Source organism: Ovis canadensis, chromosome 5 (assembly GCF_042477335.2).
Source record: "Ovis canadensis isolate MfBH-ARS-UI-01 breed Bighorn chromosome 5, ARS-UI_OviCan_v2, whole genome shotgun sequence".
Lineage (NCBI taxonomy): Eukaryota > Metazoa > Chordata > Mammalia > Artiodactyla > Bovidae > Ovis > Ovis canadensis.
In genome coordinates, this window is record NC_091249.1 from 116,012,293 (window position 1) to 116,035,660 (window position 23,368).

Below are 23,368 nucleotides of genomic sequence, written 5' to 3' on the forward strand. Positions count from 1 at the left end.
ACTATAATACCTGAAGGATTTGCAGCAATTCTTTCTCCTGATTTCTGATCATCTTTTTATTTGTTCTTTTTTTTTTATGAGTAGAGTGGAATGATAGAAATATTCTTTCTTTTTACTACAAGTCAGTCTTTGATTTATTTTTTTTTCTTTATTGTTCTTTCCCATTTGTTGATTTATGTTCCTCGCTTTATTACGTCTTCATTTTTGCTTGCTTTGGGTTTCACTTGATCATCTTATTCTAGAGTCTTATGATGAAAGCCTAGGTCACTGACTTTGGACCTTTCTCCTTTTCAAATATAGACCTTTTAAGGTGTAAAGAATCCTCTAAGTATTGTTTTTGCTGTATTGCACAAAAATAATGTCTTGTCACTTTAATTTTATTTCATGCAAAATATTTTCTAATAACTTTTATGTTTTCTCAGTGAAACTTATTATTGTAAAGAATGGCGAATTTCTAGATATTCATGGATCATCCAGATATGATTTTGTTTCTGATATCTGATTTGTATTAATTTTGATAAAGGAACATGTTTTATTCTTTCAAATTTTCAAAATGTGTTACCTGGCCCAGTATGTAGCATCCTTAGGCAAAAGGTTGCTTTCACAGTTGAATAGAACGTGATTCTGGTTGAAGGTGGTGGTCTTCAATGTTGTTGAAGGTGATGACCTTCAAATGTTAAATAGATCAAATTGCTGCTCCTGTTCTTTAGGTCGTCTGTATGCTTACGGATTATTGGTCAATATGTTCTACTGGTGAGAGGTTTTGAGTTGTGCAACAATAATAGTGGATTTTTGAATTTTTCCTTTCAGTTTTCTCTAACTTTTCTCCATACATTTTGAAACTCTATTATTCAGTGTTTAATACTATTATATATTTGGCATTTACCCCTTTTATTATTAATTAATAACTCTTTATCCTGATACTGTTCCTCAACCTCTACTTTTTTTGATATTAATGTGTTCAGTTTGAATCTCTCATGATGAGAGACTGGACAAATTTTTTTCCTGTTTTTTAAAAATTAACATTTCCATTTTTTCTTGAACTATAGATATCATAGAAGTGGATTTTATTATTAAAAATATCAGAAAATCTCCTTTGTTTTCCTTATCTTGGGCATCACAATCCTCAGTAATCAATGTCCAATGTTATTTTACAAACTGTGTCCATTCACTCTTTTATTATTATTTTTTTTTCTGTGATGAGAGGACAAGTCTTCTACAAGTTACTTCAGCATGGCCAAAATAAAGCCTCATACTTTATTTTTAACTAACTTTTCACACACTAAAATGTGTGGTGTTTTTGTTTTTTCATCAGTTATAAAATTATAAGAGCTATATAATACTCTTCAAAAATATTTCCTTCCTGATCTCAGGAAACTTGAAACTCCCCAAAGAAGGGCATTGACAAAATTGTTCAAACATCTGTACAACTGCACTCATTTCACATGCTAGCAAGGTTATGCTCAAAATCCTTCAAGCTAGGCTGTAAGAGTATGTGAACCGAGAACTTCTAGATGGACAAGCTGGGTTCGAAAAAGGCAGAGGATACAGAGATAAATTGCCAACATCTGTTGGATCATAGAGAAAGCAAGGAGACTCCAGGAAAACATCTATCTCTGCTTCATTAACTATGCTAAAGCCTTTGATTGTGTGGATCACAGCAGTGAAAATGTGTTTTAAAGAGACGAAAGTGCCAGACCACCTGACCTGCCTCCTGAGAAACTTGTATGTGGGGTCATGAAGCAAAGAACCAGATATGGAGCAACTGACTGATTCAAAATTGGGAAAGGAGTATAGTAAGTCTGTATATTGTCACCCTGCTTATTGAACATATATGCATATTACACCATGTGAAATGCCAGACTGGATAAATGGCAAGCTGGAATCAAGATTGGCAGAAGAAATGCCACCTACATCAGTTTGCACATGATACCACTCTAATGGCAGGAGGTGAGGAGGAACTAAAGAGTCTCTTAAAGAGGGTGAAAGAGGAGAGTGAAAAAGCTGGCTTAAAACTCAAGATTCAGAAAATTAAGATCATGGCATCCAGTCCCATTTCTTCATGGCAAACAGATGGGGGAAGAAGTGGAAACTGACATATTTTATTTTCTTATGCTTCAGAATCACCACGGACAGTGAATTGCAGCCATGAAATTAAGATGTTTTCTCCTTGGAAGGAAAGCGATGAGAAACCTCGACAGTGTTCTAAAAAGCAGAGACATCACTTTGTCATCAAAGGTCTGTATATTCAAAGGTATTGTTTTTCCAGTAGCCAGGTATGGGTGTGAGAGTCAAACCGTAAAGGAGGCTGAGCACTGAAGAATTGATGCTTTTGAACTGTGGTGTTGGAGAAGACTCTTGAGAGTCCCTTGGACTGCAAGGAGATCCAACCAGTCCATCCTAAAGGAAATCAACCCTGAATATTCATTAAAAGGACTGATACTGAAGCTGAAACTAAAATAATTTGGCCACCAGATGTTAAGAGCTAAGTCATTGGAAAAGAGCCTGATGCTTTGATTTGAAAATCAAAGGAGAAGGGGTGACAGAGGATGAGACGGCTGCATAGCATCACTGACTCTGTGAACATGAGGGAGAGCAAACTCCGGGAGGCGGTGGAGGACAGGGAAGCCTGTCACGCTGCAGTCCGTGGGACCTGACTTAGCAACTGAACAACAGTATAATACTCTCCAAAAAGGTTTCCTTCCTGGTGTCAAGAAATTTGAAACTTCAACTTGTGTGCATATTTTGTTTCTAAGAATTATAACATAGTTTAATAAAAAAACTTTCAAGTAAAAAATGTATGTTATATGATATAAGGATAAACTACTTTATGGGGCATGTGGGATAAAAATATGGTTTCATGAACAAAACGAAATATGTAACATTCTAACAATTTTGGAGAAGATATTTTTAAAGGTGATGGTAGATTTAAAATCACTAGGCTTTAAAATTATAGTGAATATACTTTAAACTGTCACATAACCATTTTATTTGATAGTAGTAATACCTATAAAACACTGGAAATTATGTCACTTTCATGTATTTAAACTGAGGATTACTTTTTTAAATATCACTTCAAATATGCTAACAGTAAACTGATTTTCATTTTTTTAATGATCCACAAGAACAAGAAAATGGAAGACCACTGTATTTCACAGATTTTTTGATAGTCAGCAATAGATACCTTGGTGAAAAATATTTCAGGTAATAAGTAAGAAATAATCAAAGGCAAAATAGTCATTTGTATTCATATAACAGGGAGAAGTCCTAGTATTTTAGAATAAGAGAAACTATTAGGGTAAAAACTTATATATAATATACATGTACACATATATGTAAATGATAATAAATACCTATAACATATATATCATAACACACACAGATATATTACACTTGTTATAAAACATGAACACATATATATATAAGAATACATATAACCATTTATAGAAATTTTAATTTTAATTTGTGATAAAGTAAGTGCTACTATAGATCTTTGAGAAAAGAAAATGACAAGATAGGGTATTATCTTCTTGAAGTCGAATTTAGTAGCAAATACAAAAATGAATGATAACTGGAAGAAGGTAGGTAAGGCGCTGTTGGTATTATATAAGCAAGAGGAGCTTCCCTGGTGGCTCAGAAGTGAAGAACAACACAGAAGACTCAGGGTCAATCCCTGGATTGGGAAGAGCCCCTGGAGAAGGGAATGTCAACCAACTCCAGTATTCTTGCCTAGAGAATTCCATGGACAGAAGAGCCTAGAGGACTACAGTCCATGGGGTCACAAAGAGTTGGACACGATGGAGTGACTAACTCACACACACATACACACACACACACACACACACACAAGGCTCTAAGGATCTGGGTGTATGTCTAGGGGATGAATGAAATGACTCTTTTGAACTTAGAAAAAATGTCATTTTTTTTAACAACAATTTTATATTTAAAGCCAAAGTGTTTTATTCATACTAAGAAAATATGTAATGATGAAAATATCTAGCAGAATTCTATAACCAAGACAGCAAGGTTGTTTTACTATTTCAGCTGTCACTAAAATTAAATTTTACTGTATATCCATTTTTTACTTCGTATGAAGTGAAGTGAAGTCACTCAGTCGTGTCTGACTCTTTGCGACCCCACGGACTGTAGCCTCCCAGGCTCCTCCGTCCCTGGGATTCTCCAGGCAGGAATACTGGAGTGGGTTGCCATTTCCTTCTCCAGGAAATCTTCCCAACCCAGGGATCGAACCTGGGTCTCCCGTATCACTGGTAGACGCTTTACCATCTGAGCCACCAGGGAAGCTCATTTACTTCATATGTTAAGCCTCAAAATATTTTGTTACCCTAACTCCAGGCCACAATTTTTTTTTCTCTTGGATGGCCCTGGTTTAACTGGCTCTTGCAAAGGTTGAGTTATCAAAACAGGTTTGGAGGGCTCAGCAGCCTTCCGGACATTTCTAGTTATCCACTCAGGCTCCATTTGGCCATGATATTTCAGCAGTTGTCAACAGTAGATTATGCCATGAAAACAAAGTTGCTCTGTGTGTGGCATCTGAACGCTTCAACTAAAATGAACGGAAGCAGAATCTTAACTGACACGGGGATCATGGTAGCATTTATCCTCGATGACAGTTGTTAAAGTTATCTCAGCCTGAAAGTCGGGGGCTGACAATAACAGCGTCTCGTTTATGACAATTCTTCGGGCTGACTGGTAAGTTCCGTTGCTTCACTCCCTCATTCTGCTGGTGCTCTCTTGCGACTGTTGGGCCTAAGATGCACTCATTCACAGGGCTGACTGTTGGTCCCAGTTACCGGCTCAGTTGGCGCTGACAGCAAAGGGCTTCAGTGTTCCTCCGTTAGCGTGCATCTGTGTAGCTGCTTGCGCTTCCTCACAGCCTGGAGGTCTCAGGGTAATGAAACGTCTTACAGCAGCTGCCTTTGAAGACTTGAAAGCCAAAACTGCTAGGGTATCTTAAGGTTCTTGTTTGTAACTGGAAGTGTATCAGTGTTGCTATGTTCTATTGGTAAAAGCGTATTACAGGACCAGTCTAGAGTCAGAAGGGTTTATACAAGTGTATGAAACCAGGGTATGTATGCGTCAGTGGTGGCAACAGATACTGCGGCCTAATAATGTCCCATCAAAAATGGCTCATTCTCATTGTCTTCTTTCAGTGAGTTTTCTAGGTTTATTTTTACCATCCTACAAGATCATAGTTGCTTTGCTGTTGATAACAGTAAGTTGGCTAAATCTAATTTTCTAGAAATGTATAGCCTGCAAGGTTTCTCCTAGAAATTTCTCTTTCCTAGAATGTCATAAATATAACAGCTTCTAAATATAAAGAAATTGAAATTCTTTATGTTTTATGTGAAAATCCTTTAAAAATAATATTGATGCTATTTTCCATTAAACATTGTATTTTCTTAATTCTCTTGATAAATCTTATGCTACTCTACTTCTCATTGTAGAGAACAACTAACTCATCACATTGTGATATGTGTAGATTTGTGTGTGTGTGTATTTATGTGTGTGTATATATATATATATATGTCATTGTGATATCACTGAATTATACAAGTAAAAGTGAAATCTGAGGAAGATTGTTTAAATATTCTCACATTCCTTCAAGTCATGGAAAGAATGTTTCAAAAATTTTTCTTAAAAGAAGGGAAACTTATAATCTTTAAAAAGCATTTATTCTTAATCACAAATTATTATTTTGGTTCTGTTGTGTTTTTTTTGTATTTAGTTTACCTCTGAGAAAGAAAAACACAATTAGTATGGATAATAAGTTAAAACATAAAGCACTCTAAAATTTTTGTCAGCTCAAGTGTTTTTACTTTCCTGTTTATTAATCTCTTCTCTCGTAAAAGCAAATAAACTGTCTTCACCAAACAACATTAGTTTCCTGGTACAGAAATGACACTCACTCTTTTGTATTCAACACAGCCATGTCCAAGGGACCTGTGCCTTTGTGTCTACTTGGTATCACACGCGTGGATAGTGAATGCAAATGCTCCTGACAAATAGTTTACAAAGTTAAGTATATCTTGAGAGTTTTTCCTTGTTTGATTGAGGGTTTTTCAGTTTACTAAGACAAAAATTGCTTCCAGCACTTGAAATGTGACTGCACTGTTTAGATACAGATCCTCAAGTGTCCTGAATCACAGATATGTATCTTAAATGTCAATGGGGACTGTCTGCACTAATCCATCCTTTTTCAGACAAACATGCCCTTGGCAGTTCCACTCAGGATTCAGTGATGCTTTTTAATTGACAATTTAAAATTTGCAACATGCAATGCCTCTTTGCCTAATCCCCAAACCATATTTGTGTCTCTTGTAAGTCATAAGCAGGCCAAGGACACAGAGGTCTTTAAGTTTCAATAGCCTGTGGGATCTGGAATGTATATCAGCCTGTACATATGTAACCTGCTGAGAAATAGCAGTGGTGCAGAAAAATATGGTTCTATTTCTTGATCAGTATAAGTTAAATAGTTCTTTATATCCTCCCTTTCATTATGTATTTCTAGCTCAATGCTGTGAAACCCACTGACAGTAAATCCCTGGAAACTAGGGTGTGAGACAAGAATTTGTTTACTTGTAGGGAAATTGAAATTACCCCCTACAGTTTTGGGGGATACAATTTGCAGACCACTTGAGTGTATTTTTTACCAAGGACAAATTTTATTTGCTTGTGATAGAATTTAGCAGTTTCTCTTGACATGCAAAGGTGGGGGGGCACAAATTTTGACTTGGGAGCAGTTGCTGTTATGCTACTAAAAAATATATATATATATATATATATATATATATATATATATATATACACACACATATATATATGTTCCTAAGACTTAGCAGGATCAAAAGAAAGTAGGGGCGATTTGTGAAGAGAATGAGGACAGAAAATCACTTACTGAATAATTAAAAATCAGCAAAAGGCATGATTGTACTGTTCCATACATAAACACTATGAAAAGTTACAATCTTTGATGATTTTAGAATACTTTTATAGTAATTCTAGGATAAAAGGGTTTTGTTTTAATTTGTTATTTCTCTGAAAGAATTGCATAAAAAGAGATAGGAGTATCTGCATATACTGTATAGTCCATTTTTTTTTTCTCTGTTGGAGGCATAGACATGAAAGTTCAAACAAAGGAAAGCAAGAAAACTGATTTCTTAAAGAAGCTTTCACTTTCTGAAAAATCAGAAAGGAGTAAGATAACTAGCAAAACCTTCAACAGTTATTTAAAATAATTTTTGATAATTGTGACCATTATAGCTTGTAGATAATTATATATCTATAGTTGGATATGAAACAGAAAGCACTACAGTGTAACAGATACAGCAAAGGAAAAATATAGGTCATGACTCCTAATTTGAGAGCTTTAGGAAAGTTTAAGAACTTTAAGAATATTTTCATATTGTAACTAAAAGCCTTCAACAACTTCTCTATATTTTAATCTGAAAAATGGAGACAGAAAAGGGAAGGAGACCTACCTTAACAGCTTTGCAAGTTTTTGTGAGGCGTGAGTGAGCTATTTAATTAAGAGAAGATTTTTTAAAAGCTGAAAACATAGCGACTGTTCCTTTGGCACAAAAGAGGAAGTGGTACTAGACGTGACCTTCCAAAATGTAGCAAAATGGTGTGAAAGTAGGCAAAATTTGAAAAGGCAGGGCAGGACTCGAGTCCTCTGCGGAAGGGAAGTGTGTGAGATGAGAGCAGAGTTCCCCGGCTATAGCCCAGGGATGTGAAGCCTTGGAGATCGTGATGGTCTCTCTGAGAATGGTGGGTGTAGAGAGGATTTCTGGAAATAAATAGGAGGACTAATTCTCATACGCCTCGTCTGGAATGAAGAACTATGGTTAGATAAGGAGACATCACTTCTGAGAGACTTGACGATACGGTATTGTAGCGCATGAAAGGCAATTTAAATGCATCACACCTCCATACCGCTACGCATGTTACATAGACCGTTTCTTCTGGATGTGAACAGTTCCCCAGGTAATAGATTGCATACTCAAACCACTGGAAGTTCCAGATAAAATAAAGTGTAATTATTTCTTCTGGGAACTACATGCTGGCTCTTCTACTTGCTTCATTTTTCTGCTCAAATATCACCTTGTCAGTGAGAACTTTCTTGACACTCAGCCTAAAATATCACCCCTTATGTCTTGATCTGGGTGCTCATGTATTATATACGGAACAAAAATTAACAGAGCTATACACATAAGATTTATATACTTTGTAGGCATGTATGTAACTAAATTAATAAAGACAAAAACATGAAAAATAAAATTGCCTTATTTTCTCTGCTTTACCTTCTGTTATAGCATTTAGTACGTGGCATGTATACTCAAGGGATGTAGCTTTTATCCCTCTTTGGTTTGCTGCTGTATATATATTCCCAGAGCAGAGCCTGCACTTAGTGGCTACTAAGTGCTTGGTGGTTGTCTGAATGAATGATGCTCTGAATTTGCTGCTGCTGCTGTAATTGTCATTTCCTAAGAAAGATATGCACTGTGGTGTTTTCAAATACCTATATGAAACTTGTTTTCTGAAGATTTATTTTAGATTAGTGTTCTGGGTAATTCAAATTTGAAAACAAAATTAATTTAAATGTCCATAGAATCAACTTTGAGGAATGTTATTTCTTATCATAATCCAGGCAATGCTGATGGAGAAAAGTGAACAGAAAATAAATGCAGCAAGGAAGGCGAGTAAAAAGAAGGAAACAAAAATCCAAACATGAAAGCTTAGACTGTTTTAATATGAAATTGAGAAAGGAAAACGACCTATGTTGCATACCAACACCAAGTTTAAAAATTGCGTGTAATGCGAAAGAACAGTGGAAGAGAAAGGTATTTCAAGTTATTAAGCCTGAAAAAAGTAGGAACAGGATACTGATTACTCAAGTTGAACAACTTTAGGGATGCCGTTTTAGGGAGGATTATCTCACATTCTGTGACATTCCGTTTCAGTTCTTTTCAGTCCTGCTATGAAATAAGAAATGCAGATTCTGAAATCAACTGGATTATGCTGCCTCAGAGAATTGTAAGACGACAAGAAACCCTTTCTCTATACGCTGCAGTCTACTGGGACCCTTTGCCGTCCCCTTCTGAAAGAAATAAAAGTTACTTAATGACAGTAATATTTTTATTGTGATATTTTCAGATGTAGTCTGTAATATAAGGGAGAAACTTTTCTTCAAGGCTCTCCTTATAGCTCAGCTGGTAAAGAATCCACCTGCAATGCAGGAGACCCCAGTCCAATTCCTGGATCAGGAAGATCCCCTGGAGAAGGGATAGCTGCCCATTCTAGTATTCCTGGGCTTCCCTGGTGGCTCAGCTGGTAAAGAATCCACCCTCAATGTGGGAGACCTGGGTTCAATCCCTGGGTTGAGAAGATCCCCTGGAGAAGGGAAAGGCTACCCATTCCAGTATTCTGGCCTGAAGAATTCCACGAACTGTATAGTCCATGGGATTACAAGGAGTTGGACACGACTGAGTGACTTTCACTTTTCTTTCTTTTAAGAAAATTTTATCTGTAGAATATGAGGTGGAAGATGCTTCATTACTGATGTCATCAGCAGTGATACATCAATAATAATCAACTATAGTTAAATCTTAGTATCAAATCAAAGCACGTCAAGCATTTACTTCTAGGCTTTGTTTGTTTGTTTACTTGGGTGTATTTGCTTTATAATATTGTTAGCCTCTGCTGTACAATGAAGTGAATCAGCCATGTGTATACATATATCCCCTCTCTCTTGGACCTTCCCTTCAACTCACCGCCCCCCATCCCACCCATCTACGTCCCCACAGAGCACTGAAAGGCGTTCCATTGAGCTACTATTGGTATAAAGAAAGTGGAAACGTGCGATGGTCAATTTTCTTACGTCAAATTAGCTATGCCATAGAGACCAGGTGTTTTATTTTTATTGAAGTATAATTGACATGGTTGGATGGCATCACTGATGCAGTGGACATGAACTTGGGCTAAGTCTGGGAGATGGTGAGGGATGGGGGGCCTGGTGTGCTGCAGTCCATGGGGTCACAAAGAGTTGGACATGACTGGGTGACTGAACAACAACATAGTTGGCATACAGTATTATATTAGCTTCGGGTATGCAGTATAGTGACTCAACATTTATGTGTTATTAATTGAGCACCATAAGTCTAATAACCATGTGTCAGCACGCAAAGGTTCTGCAGGATTATTGACCATATTCCCTGTGTTGTGCATTGCATTTTCGTGACTTATTTTATAACTGGAAGTTCGTAACCTCTTATTTCCTTAGCTTCCCCTCTTCCCCAGCCTGTCTCCCCTTTGGTGAGACAGTTTGTCCTCTGTATCTATGAGAGATCAGATATTCTGTGAAACGTTATTCTGGATATTTCTGAGTGTGTTTGATGGTGAGTTACACTTCAGTCTGTGGACTTTGAGTAAAGCAGATTGCCCTCCACAATGTGAGTGGACCTCATCCGATCCAAGGTGTGAATAGACTCAACGAGTAAAACAAAAGGCTGATCTCTCCCAAGCAGGAAGGAATTTCCCAGCAAAATGACCCTGGGTTTCGTCTATCACTCAGGCTCATCCTGCTTCACCAGCAGACTGCCTTGGGACCCAAATGACATTTTTTCTCGAATCTCTGGTCTGCCACCTGCCATCAGCTTTTGAACCCACCAAGCCACCACAGTTTCATGAGCTACCTCCTTGAAATAAACATCATTCTGTGTATACACACAGCCTCTTGGTTCTATTTCTCTGAGTCACTTTGACAAATACAGTATGTAATCATGAAATTTAGTAAGATAATATGCACATTAAAGAAATTTATGAAAACATACTTTACCCAAGTAGAGTTAAAACCATGAACATTAAAATTAAGAAAGTTGATTGTACTTGGGCTTCTGAAGTGGCACAGTGGTAAAGAATCTGTCTGCCAAAGCAGGAGATGCGTGAGATGTGGGTTTGATCCATGGGTCAGGAAGATCCCCTGGAGTAGAAAATGGCAACCCACCCCAGTCAGTATCCTTGCTTAGAAAATCCCATGGACAGAGGAGCCTGGTGGGCTACAGTCCATGGGGTCTCAAAGAGTTGGACACGACTGAGCATGCACACACACAGGCACAACATACGCTCACCTGAATGAAAGGTGAAGTAAGAGGGCTGCAATGTACTTTCATTCTGATATTCAATTTTAAAAGTGAATTTAGAAATAAATGGTAATTTAGCAGAGTTACTTATTATAAATAGCATAATAAATTTTGTACTTTAAACATTGTATAATATTCATAATTTATTTCTTTGTTAGTTACTTTGAGGATTTGTAGTCTGTGTTCTTCTATCTTGCATCACAATTACAGATTAGAAAATGGATATTCTTTAAAACTCTCCTAATATCTAGCTTAATATAGATATGTTGAAATTGGGACTAAGTGAGATTGTATAGAAAATTATCTTTCAGTTGATATGCTAACATATTCGCTTTGAAAACCTATTGATTTGACATAAAAAAAAACAAAGTCTACATTATTGGGTAGATATCATTTTAGCACTTTTATATAGATCATTTATTCTATGAATATCAGAATAACTCTTCATAGAAACTAAAATGAAAAAGCATCAGTTCATCTATTTTTAAGAAGAACTATGCCTTCAAATCATTTTCTCATGAATGCATTTATTCATGGAATATTAATAACTGGTTCTACAGGACTTCAGTTTCTATGAATACATTTGCTCAGATGGTCTGATTTTGATATATAGCAAAAATAATCATTTCCTAATGATTATAGCCTATGTGAGTAATACAAAAAATACAAGGAAACGTGTGGTTTAGAAATATAGTTTAGGAAATGGAATGAATTGCTAAAATGTGAAGGGAAATTAAAATTATTAAGTTAAATCCAATGGCAGTGTGTCCTTCAAATAACACAAAAACTTGAGAAGTGCCTGAAAACTGTAATACATTTTCTACCTAAAGCAAAGGAAAGGCTGGATTTGAGCTTAAGGAATCTTAAAATACAGATGATATTTGATAAGATGGCTTGCACATATCTGAGAATTTGGGGTCTTCTCAAGGGTACAAGCATGATTTTTGACAGACCTTTTTGTTGCTTGGGCTGCTTGGAATTCTTCTAATAACATGGTAGGCATTTTAGGGCTTTGAAAACTTTGCTGTTCTTTGACATCGTTTCCCAGCTGTTGGAAGATGGGATAGGGCTGGCTTACAACCCTTCTGGTGCATATTTTGTCCATATTTATCAACTATATCATTTTGGTAACTAAGGATTCATCAAGCACCTATTTCAGCTGATGTTGCTTTTATTTTAAAAATAGTTTGTGCCTAGATATCCCTTCACTTCGTGGGAAATAGAAGGGGAAACAGTGGAAACAGTGTCAGACTTTTAGGGAGGGGGGTTCAAAAAAAAAATCACTGCAGATGGTGACTGCAGCCATGAAATTAAAAGACGCTTACTCCTTGGAAGGAAAGTTATGACCAGCCTAGATAGCATATTGAAAAGCAGAGACATTACTTTGCCAACAAAGGTCCGTCTAGTCAAGGCTATGGTTTTTCCAGTCGTCATGTATGGATGTGAGAGTTGGACTATGAAGAAGGCTGAGCGCCAAAGAATTGATGCTTTTGAACTGTGGTGTTGGAGAAGACTCTTGAGAGTCCCTTGGACTGCAAAGGTATCCAACCAGTCCATTCTGAAGGAGATCAACCCTGGGATTTCTTTGGAAGGAATGATGCTGAAGCTGAAACTCCAGTACTTTGGCCACCTCATGCAAAGAGTTGACTCATTGGAAAAGACTCTGATGCTGGGAGGGATTGGGGGCAGGAGGAGAAGGGGACGACAGAGGATGAGATAGCTGTATGGCATCACCGACTCGATGGACGTGAGTCTGAGTGAACTCCGGGAGTTGGTGATGGACAGGGAGGCCTGGCGTGCTGCAGTTCATGGGGTCGCAAAGAGTAAGACACGACTGAGTGACTGAACTGAACTGACCTGAGATATCCCTTAATATGAGTTAATAATTGAAATATTAATATTGCTAACACTATATATCATTTATTAAGTCCATACTACATACTGTGAACTCCACTAAATGGTTTACACTCCCACTATTCACTTAATACTTACAACCCATGAGGTAGTTAGTATAAATTATCTTCCTATAAGTACATCAGAACTTAGATATATTACTTTATGTGCCTAATAGCATGCTGGTAATCAAGGAATACAGGCAGTATATTTGTATTTCAAGCTCTAATCACTTTCTCAAAGTGTATTTTTTATTAAGAATTAAAAAACCCTAGTTAATAGTATTAATTATCATTTTAATATTACCTATGTTTTCTGTTCCATTTCCAAACTATTATCATTATTACATTACCAAACAGAGACCACCAGCATAATTTTGAAGTGGTATAAAAAGTCACACCATTAGTTTTAGACTTTAAAATTTTTCATATAATTTTTGTAGATATCTTTAACTCATCATAGATACTCAGAAGTCAAAAATTTACCACAGCTCCTCATTGGAGACATTTAGATCAGAAAGAGACTTTGGATGAAAGCTTGGAAGGCAGGTGTGCACTGTTTGAAAATCAAATATAATGCTTAAATTCAAGACATCTCAGTTTGGAGAAACATAGATCATGCCTGGGGTGATGGATCTATTTAGAGTTCTCCGAAACACAGCACAGTTTATTTCACCTAGACAATAGGCAGTTTTTCCTTTGGTTAGTTTCCCGAATCTATCAACTTTACTTAATTCCAGATACGGTTTCTTGCCGGGGTGTCTTTTGCATACATATTTTACAAGAGAAAAAAGACTCTTCTGATGACAGGACACAACACAATGACATTCACATAGATGAAAGACAAAACTCATTATTCTCAAGATGCAGACAAAGAAAACTGCCAGGCAAGGCCACGCAGTGGGTTGCACTCAGGGACACATGAATAGCAAGCGGGAGCTACTGTGGGCAGCTTATGTCTGACAGGGGGGTAGGGTTGGCTAGCTTTTGTAGCTACCTGTGGAGCTGCCAATTTAAATGATTTCTCAGGTCTAGGCAAGGCATGGGGACTGTCCCTAGTGGTCTGCTCCTTGCCTTGGGCCAGTGAGGGCTAATGTGTGGTAACTCTGGGATATGGGAGCCAGAGAAAGAAAGCATCGGGATATAAGTTTAACCAGGTGCTCAATTAGAGGAGTGACCAGCCTGAAACCAGCCTCAAACCTGGGTCAAAGTCCCAGGTCGATGCATGAAATGGGGCACACAAAGCTGGTGCCCTGGGACAACCCAGAAGGGTGGGATGGGGAGGGTGGTGGGAGGGTGCTTTGGGACGGGGGGACACATGTACACCCGTGGCTGATTCATGTTGATGTATGCCAAAACCATCACAATATTGTAAAGGAATTAGCCTCCAATTAAAATAAATTAATAAAAAAAATCCATGGAAACATTCATCAGGAGAACAGGAGAAGAATGGATAAATAAAATACAGTTGAATACAGTGCTATAGAGACTATGTAACAGCTACAGCTATGGATGAATCTCTGAGCCAAACAAGCAAGATGCAGAAGGATATATACAAACATCCATTTGTGCAGATGTCAAAGCACGCAGAACACAATATACACAAGCACTGTGTTTCGTTTTCAGCAAAGCTGTGTGTAAAATCAAGGCAAAATTATATACACATTTAACAATAGTGATTGCCTCTGTTTGGGAATGAAAGTGGTAATTAGAGCAAGACTTGCAAGGATTTAAGAGGTAAAGAATCTGCCTGCAAGTGCAGGAGTTGCCAGAGACTTGGGTTCGATTCCTGGGGGGGAAAGAACCACTGGAGAAGAAAATGGCACCCCACTCCAGCATTCTTTCCTGGAAAACCCCATGGACAGCAGAGACTGGCAGGCTACAGTCCATGCGGTAGCAAAGAGTCAGGACATGATTGAGAGGGGACGCACACACACACACACACACACACACACACACACAGTAACTTTGAGGTGTGTCTTAAGATGGATAGCAGGAAATGGTTATTGCTGGGGTTTGCTTTCTTTTTTGGTAATTATTTTTAACTCACAGATTATAACCTCTTGAATATATTAAATAGTTTATATATATATATATAATTGAGAACAAGAACATGAAAACTAAAACTGTGTATTCCGTATTGCTTTCACTGTTATGGCACAAGTTCAATTCTTGGTTGGGGAAATGAGATCCCATAAGACTAAGTTACACACACACATGCATGCGCGTGCTTACACACACACCTGCATACGTTGCCCTAAGCAGAATTGGAAGCAACTTTTTAAATTGAAGTGTAACTGATGCATACTATTATATAAGTAACAAGTGTACAGTATAGTAATTCACAATTTTTAATGGTCATATTCCATTTGTAGTTATTATAAAATGTTGCCTATATCCCCTATGTGGTACAGAAAACTTTTATTATGAGAATAAAATGGAGCAAAACAAATCGAAGTATTAGAATTCCTTATAGTCTAATAACAAAATCAGTTATATAACCTTAACCAGGAAAACAGGTCTGGCACTTCAGGGTCTTTAGTGGAGTTGTAAAGTGTATTAAAAGCATGAGTTATGCATATGTTGTTCATTGTAATAATATGTTCTGTATTCCTTGAGTCAAGGCGGCAGGTTCAGCAGTCATGTTGGAGCTTCTGAGCTGATAGGAAGGGAAGGTGGCGTGTGTAAGCAGGAGGAAGGGCTGCTTTGGTGGACACAGCCAGAGTCACAGGGCAGGGTCATTTTGGAAAGCTGGGTGGAGGGAGTAGAAGAAGGTCCTGGAGAATGAGAATTCTCTTCCCGAGGGGATCAAGGAGTAGACCAACATAAACAAGTACCTCCTGGAGAAAGCAATAATCTCCACTAATATTTTGAATGGTACAGATATGGACTAGTACCCACCTCTATCAAATTTCTTTTCAGGTGTGAGAGGACAGAGCTGTACATTGTGGCAGACATCAAGGAGTCCAGGAGGACCAAGAACTCCTTGATAAGGAGTCCCTGAGATAAATATCAGGTTCATGAGATGTAACAAAATCCCTAATACTGCAGGAAGGGAAGTGAAAACTGTCAGGTCCAACTTGTCAATGACTTAGGAAAAGCAGGCTGTAGACGCTGCTGGGACAGTGGTCTGTTTCGGGGCTGCGTCGTCTGTGGTGCAGAGTCATCCCGAGCAGCTACATCATGGGTTGGCGCAATGTGCTCCGAAGTGACGCTTTCTCCTGGTAGATAATGGGGTGAGCTCCTCATGCAGTGATGTCTGGGGTGTGCAACTGGAGTATCCGTTCCTATCTTTGGTTGATGTTTTTGGTGAATACATGGTATTATAATAAAGCTGAGCCACTTGTGGAATTTGAAGGAACCTGTGGGTCTGGGAATTCAACTTGTGTACCTTTTAAATCAAAGGGCGTTGTGGAGGCACAGCCAGCCAAGATGATGCCAGAACATCTGACACTGCTGTCATTGAACCACATGCTGGAATCTGACAGGCACAGTTAAAGCCCCGGTTAAAGGTGGCTGAATCTGAAAGAGCCCAAGAATCCAAAACCTTGCCCAGATGGAAAAGGCAAGGGGTTCTCCTGAACACAGATTTTAAATCGCATGGCCTGCTTTGGGTGCATTTTCTCACCCAGTGTCAGACGGTCACCGGTTAAAGTGTTAGTGGCTGGAGGTGAGACTTCAGCATTAACCTGTAGCTATGCTCTTCCAGTTGAGCCAGTGACTGTGGGCCCATGTCTCAGCCGTTGGTTTGATTGGTGACAGGGACATCTTCAGTCAGCCAAATCCAATGATGTGGGAGCCTTTACTGTGGTTGGTTGAAGCAATGACTTAGTTGAAGAGCTTGAGCCTCTGGATCACATATCAATGAAAATACTCAGACCAGTAATAACAGGACCAAGAGTCAGCAGAATGGTGTGCAGCGGCATTTGACAGACTGTTTTTTTTTTTTTTTTTTCTGATGTAGATTTATCTCTAGCATGTATTATGACTACGGAGGGGTTGCTGTCTGATTTTATTATAGGATATGGTATTAATGCCATTATTATCTCTAGATTTGATTTTCATTTACTAAGTAAATGTGGGCTTCCTTGGTTTGTTTGTTTTGTTTTTTAATGTCCCAACTTGGTGGTCTGCATTGTCTGTGAGAATGGTCTGGGAAGATTAATTTTAATTTTCTGGAAAGGATCAGAGGTAGAACCTAGATTAATTATCCACATTCTAAAATCTGAATATTGAGAAAGATTTTTCTGGGCAGTGGAAGTATAGTCTTAAATGAATCCCATATTAGGTGATGTTATAAATTTGTCAAATTAATACCTATTAAGTAGAGTACTCTGGACAATATCTCTTGTGTTGCTACACAAGAAAAGACTCTACACATGGACATCACCAGATGGTCAATACCAAAATCAGACTGATTTTATTCTTTGCAGCCAAAATTGGAGAAGCTCTATAGAGTCAGCAACAACAAGACTGGGAACTGACTGTGGCTCAGATCATGAACTCCTTATTGCCAAATTCAGACTTAAATTGAAAAAACTAGGGAAAACCACTAGACCATTCAGATATGACCTAAATCATATCCCTTATGATTATACAGTGGAAGTGAGAAATAGATTTAAGGGGAAAGATCTGATAAACATAATGCCTGAAGAACTATGGACAGAGGCTTGTGACATTGTACAGGAGACAGAGATGAAGACCATCCCCATGGAAAAGAAATGCAATTAAGCAAAATGGCTGTCTTAGAAGGCCTTACAAATAGCTGTGAAAAGAAGAGAAGTGACAAGCAAAGGAAAGATATACCCATCTGAATGCAGAGTTCCAAAGAATAGCAGGGAGGGATAAGAAAGCCTTCCTCAGTGATCAGTGCAAAGAAATAGAGGAAAACAACAGAGTGAGAAAGACTAGAGATCTCGTCAAGAAAATTAGAAATACCAAGGGAACATTTCATGCAAAGATGGGCTTGGTAAAGGACAGAAATGGTATGGACCTAACATAAGCAGAAGATATTAAGAAGAGGTGGCAAGAATACACAGAAGAACTGTACAAAAAATATCTTCATGACCCAGATAATCACAATGGCGTGATCGTTCACCTAGAGCCAGACATCCTGGAATGTGAAGTGAAGTGGGCCTTAGGAAGCATCACTATGAACAAAGCTAGTGGAGGTGATGGAATTTCAGTTGAACTCTTTCAAATCCTGAAAGATGATGCTGTGAAAGTGTTGGCACTCAATATGCCAGCAAATTTGGAAAACTCAACAGTGGCCACAGGACTGAAAAAGGTCCGTTTTCATTCCAATCCCAAAGAAAGACATCCGTTTTCATTCCAATCCCAAAGAAAGACAATGCCAAAAAATGCTCAAACTACTACACAATTGCAGTCATCTCACACACTAGCAAAGTAATGCTCAAAATTCTCCAAGCCAGGCTTCAACAGTATGTGAACCATGAACTTCTAATTCCTTGACTAGACGGACCTTTGTTGGCAAAGTAATGTCTCTGCTTTTCAATATGCTGTCTAGGTTGGTCATAACTTTTCTTCCAAGGAGTAAGCGTCTTTTAATTTCATGGCTGCAGTCACCATCTGCAGTGATTTTGGAGCCCCCAAAAATAAAGTCTGACACTGTTTCCACTGTTTCCCCATCTATTTGCCATGAAGTGATGGGACCGGATGCCATGATCTTCATTTTCTGAATGTTAAGCTTTAAGCCAACTTTTTCACTCTCCTCTTTCACTTTCATCAAGAGATTAAGTAGAATTTATAAATTAGGAATGTATTTAAACCAAATGGACTAGAATCTGTTAAAATGATATGTCCTTAATAAGGGTGTTCAATGTAATCCCTTGGAGAGAGGTGTCATCAGTGTAATATTATCAAGGTTCCTGGAGAAAGATGGATACAGTTATGATCTTCTGCATAAAAGGCAGTTTGCCTTAGCAAGGCTGCATAGGTCCACCATGGGTAGCCCAGTAAAAGTGTATTCTGTCCCCTTTGCTGGTGAAGGTCAGCTATGACTGAAGAGGATGTAGAGCTAGAAGCTGAGTAGCACACACTTGCCAGTTTTATAATAGCAGAATATTTAGTGAATGCAGAGTGGAGAGAGTTAGTAATTTAAATAAGTTTGTGTTGTATTTGTTTGCTAGTTGTGCCATAACAAAGTACCACAGACTGGGTGTCTTAAACAATTTAAGAAAATACCTTTTCTCACAGCTCTGCAGGTTGATGAAGATACTGGCAAGGTTGGTTTCATTCTGAGGCTGTTCTCCTGGGCTTGTAGAAGATTTCTCCCTCTGTCTTCACAAGATTAGACAACACACATATATGATGTCATTTATATGTATCATCTAGATAAATGGTAGAGATGAACCTATTTGCAAAGCGAAAATAGAGACAGGAATGTAGAGAACAAATGTGTGGACACCTAGGCAGAAAAAGGCAGGCGCGTGAATTGTGGGATTGGGATTGATGGATATACATTATTATGTATGACATGGATAACTAATGAGAACTACTGTATAGCATAGGGAACCCTATGCTTCTCTGAGGTGACTTAAATTGGAAGGAAATCCCAAAAAGAGGAAATATATGTGTATGTTATGAGCAACCTAGATCGCATATTCAAAAGCAGAGACATTACTTTGCCGGCTAAGGTCCGTCTAGTCAAGGCTATGGTTTTTCCTGGGGTCATGTATGGATGTGAGAGTTGGACTGTGAAGAAGGCTGAGCGCTGAAGAATTGATGCGTTTGAACTGTGGTGTTGGAGAAGACTCTTGAGAGTCCCTTGGACTGCAAGGAGATCCAACCAGTCCATCCTAAAGGAGATCAACCCTGGGATTTCTTTGGAAGGAATGATGCTAAAGTTGAAACTCCAGTACTTTGGCCACCTCATGCAAAGAGTGGACTCATTGGAAAAGACTCTGATGCTGGGAGGGATTGGGGGCAGGAGAAGAAGGGGACGACCAAGGATGAGATGGCTGGATGGCATCACGGACTCGATGGACGTGAGTCTGAGTGAACTCCGGGAGTTGGTGATGGACAGGGAGGCCTGGTGTGCTGCGATTCATGGGGTCGCAAAGAGTCGGACACGACTGAGCGACTGAACTGACTGACTGACTGATGGACTTCCCCGGCAGCTCAGTGGTAAAGAGTCCGCCTGCCAATGCAGGAGATGCAGGTCGGATGCCTCGGTCAGGAAGATGCCCTGGAGAAGGAAATGACACCCACCCCAGTCTCCTTGCCTGGGAAATCCCATGGACAGAGGAGCCTGGAGGGCTACAGTCCATGGGGCTGTGAAACAGTCAGATACAGCTTATCAGCTAAATGACAACAACATATGTACATGCATAGCTGATTTACTTTATTGTACAGCAAAAAAGAACACAATATTGTTAAGCAACTGTATTCCAATAAAAAAGTTTTAAAAAAGAACACAAGCAGTAGCATTTCATTTCTCTCCTACATAATAAAAGATATTTTATTGTACTATGACATTTACAAAAAGAAAACCAATGGGGAATTTGCCTTTGTTTTCTTAATTAAATACCAATGGCTGCTCTTAGGAAGGCCAAGAGTGACTTTAAGAAAAATTGTCACAGAAGTTTCTGTTTTAAATTTTGGAGTTTTAAAGTATGAGAATATTCTCTGAAGCCAATTTTTATGGGAAATTACTAAAACACATGGAAAAAGCACGACTTTGTGGCTCATGGGTAGAGCTCACAATCTTGCATTACAGTCCTCATGCTGTGCTTTGCCTATGATTGGTAGCTCAAAGGCATCACTTTGAGTGGAATCATATTGTTTAGAAGTAGTAACTCATGCTGCTTTACTACAAAGCAATCAGTAACACCGAGATCAATTGGACAGGATAGAAGAAAAAGGAAAGAGGTGGTTGAAATGCTGTTATTTCTGATATTAAAGATATTAAGAGGGAAGAAATGGAAAGTAGACTGGGTAGGAATTATACTAATTTGTATAAAATCTGTTTAAATATTTACTCATGGCTTAATAACTTCAAAGTAAAGTATATTTTTCAAAGCATATATTTGAATAGGTAGAGTAATATATAAATCATGATGTTTATAAAATACATAAATAAAACACTAATCTGATTGAAATTAGCTAATATTGATACACTGACTCTGCAAAGCTAATTACAGAACTTCCAAAGATGGTTTTACCATTTTCTTAAAATTTCCCTCAATAAAACTAAGTGTAATGCATATGTCTAAGATTATCTTATGTTAATGTCATGAAGAGAACAGTTGATGATGTGTGTAACTTTGTTATTTGATATGTCACAAGGCTTTTAAAATGTCTTTAATATAAACCAGAGAAATAGTGTCAGGAAATTGCACCTTGATGAAGATGAGCAATATACAATTTCCAGAGATTAAGAATTTCCTTAAAATTAACTAGTTTTGATTAAAGAAATTCTGTTCACAAAGCTTGAAGAATGGTGTCAAATAGAATGTAAGTGAAGACAAGTCTAGAGATCAAGAGAGCCACTTTCGAATCCTGACTTGACTTTGTGTAAGTTTCTTAGTGATGCCCAATGACCTATTTTCTTCTTTTTTTAAAAATAAGAATGCATAGCTAAGTTATCCTAAATTACTTCCTGTTGTAACATTTTCTATATTTAGCACTCACTGGATAACATCCCTAATGTGAGTTTCATGTACATTAATTCTGCACTGAAAATCAATTTCCCATTCACATTCTATCAGCATGGATGAACATACAGACAGGGCGGTGTTGACCATGAAGATTCAATAGCCCAAAGAAGCAGTTCACTTATATTCAGCTTTACCAAATCTGCTTATTTAACTTCTATGCAGAGTACATCATGAGAAACACTGGGCTGGAGGAAGCACAAGCTGGAATCAAGATTGCTAGGAGAAATATCAGTAACCTCAGATATGCAGATGACACCACCCTTATGGCAGAAAGTGAAGAGGAACTAAAAAGCCTCTTGATGAAAGTGAAAGAGGAGAGCGAAAAAGTTGGCTTAAGGCTCAATATTCAGAAAACGAAGATCATGGCATCCAGTCCCATCACTTCGTGGCAAATAAATGGGGAAACAGTGGAAACAGTGTCAGACTTTATTTTGGGGGGCTTCAAAATCACTGCAGATGGTGACTGCAGCCATGAAATTAAAAGACACTTACTCCTTGGAAGGAAAGTTATGACCAACCTAGATAGCATATTGAAAAGCAAAGACATTACTTTACCAATAAAGGTCCGTCTAGTCAAGGCTATGGTTTTTCCAGTGGTCATGTATGGATGTGAGAGTTGGACTATAAAGAAAGCTAAGCACCAAAGAATTGATGCTTTTGAACTGTGGTGTTGGAGAAGACTCTTGAGAGTCCCTTGGACTGCAAGGAGATCCAACCAGTCCATCCTAAAAGAGATCAGTCCTGAATAGTCATTGGAAGGCATGATGCTGAGGCTGAAACTCCAATACTTTGGCCACCTGATGCGAAGAGCTGACTCATTTGAAAAGACCCTAATGCTGGGAAAGATTGAGGGCAGGAGGAGAAGGGGACGACAGAGGATGTGATGGTTGGATGGCATCATCGAGTCAATGGACATGGGTTTGGGTGGACTCTGGGAGCTGGTGATGGACAGGGAGGCCTGGCTTGCTGCAATTCATGGGGTCAAAAAGAGTCAGACATGACTGAGCGACTGAAGTGAACTGAACTTACCAAATCATGTAATTTATGATTATTACAATATTTACATTGAGGCATGTTTCATCAGGCAGCCTTTCTTAATACATAATCATTTTTTGGGGGGATTGACATGTACACACTGCTATTTTTAAAGTGGATGACCAACAAGAACCTACTGTGTAGTCCAGGAAACTTTGCTCAATGGTAAATTTAATTTCTATTTTATATTGGGGTATAGCTGCGTTACAATGTTGTGTTAGTCTCACGTGTACAACAAAGTGATTCATACAATTGAGCTTATTAACAAAACAGAAGCAGACTGATAGACTTAGAAAACAAGCTTATGTTTACCAAAGGGGAAACATGAGGGGAGGGATAAACTGGGAGTTTGGGATACATACATACTAGTATATATAAAATGTATAATCCACAAAGACCTACAGGTATAGCACACGGAGCTCTGCTCAGCATTCAGTAGTAACCTACATGGAAAACAACCTGAAAAAGAAGGCTATATGTATATGTATAATCAAAATCACTTTTAAAAATTCCTAAAAATTGTTATAGGAGCTTCCCTGATATCTCAGTTGGTAAAGAATCTGCCTGCAATGCAGGAGACTCCAGTTTGATTCCTGGGTCAGGA

The 23,368-nt window shown here is 38.2% G+C and overlaps 1 long non-coding RNA gene across 2 annotated transcripts in view; it reads left to right on the forward strand.

Annotated features, from left to right (window-relative positions):
• The window catches only part of LOC138440551 (uncharacterized), a 460,131-nt gene that overhangs the window by 85,656 nt on the left and 351,107 nt on the right, over positions 1-23,368 (forward strand). The window lies entirely within an intron of this gene.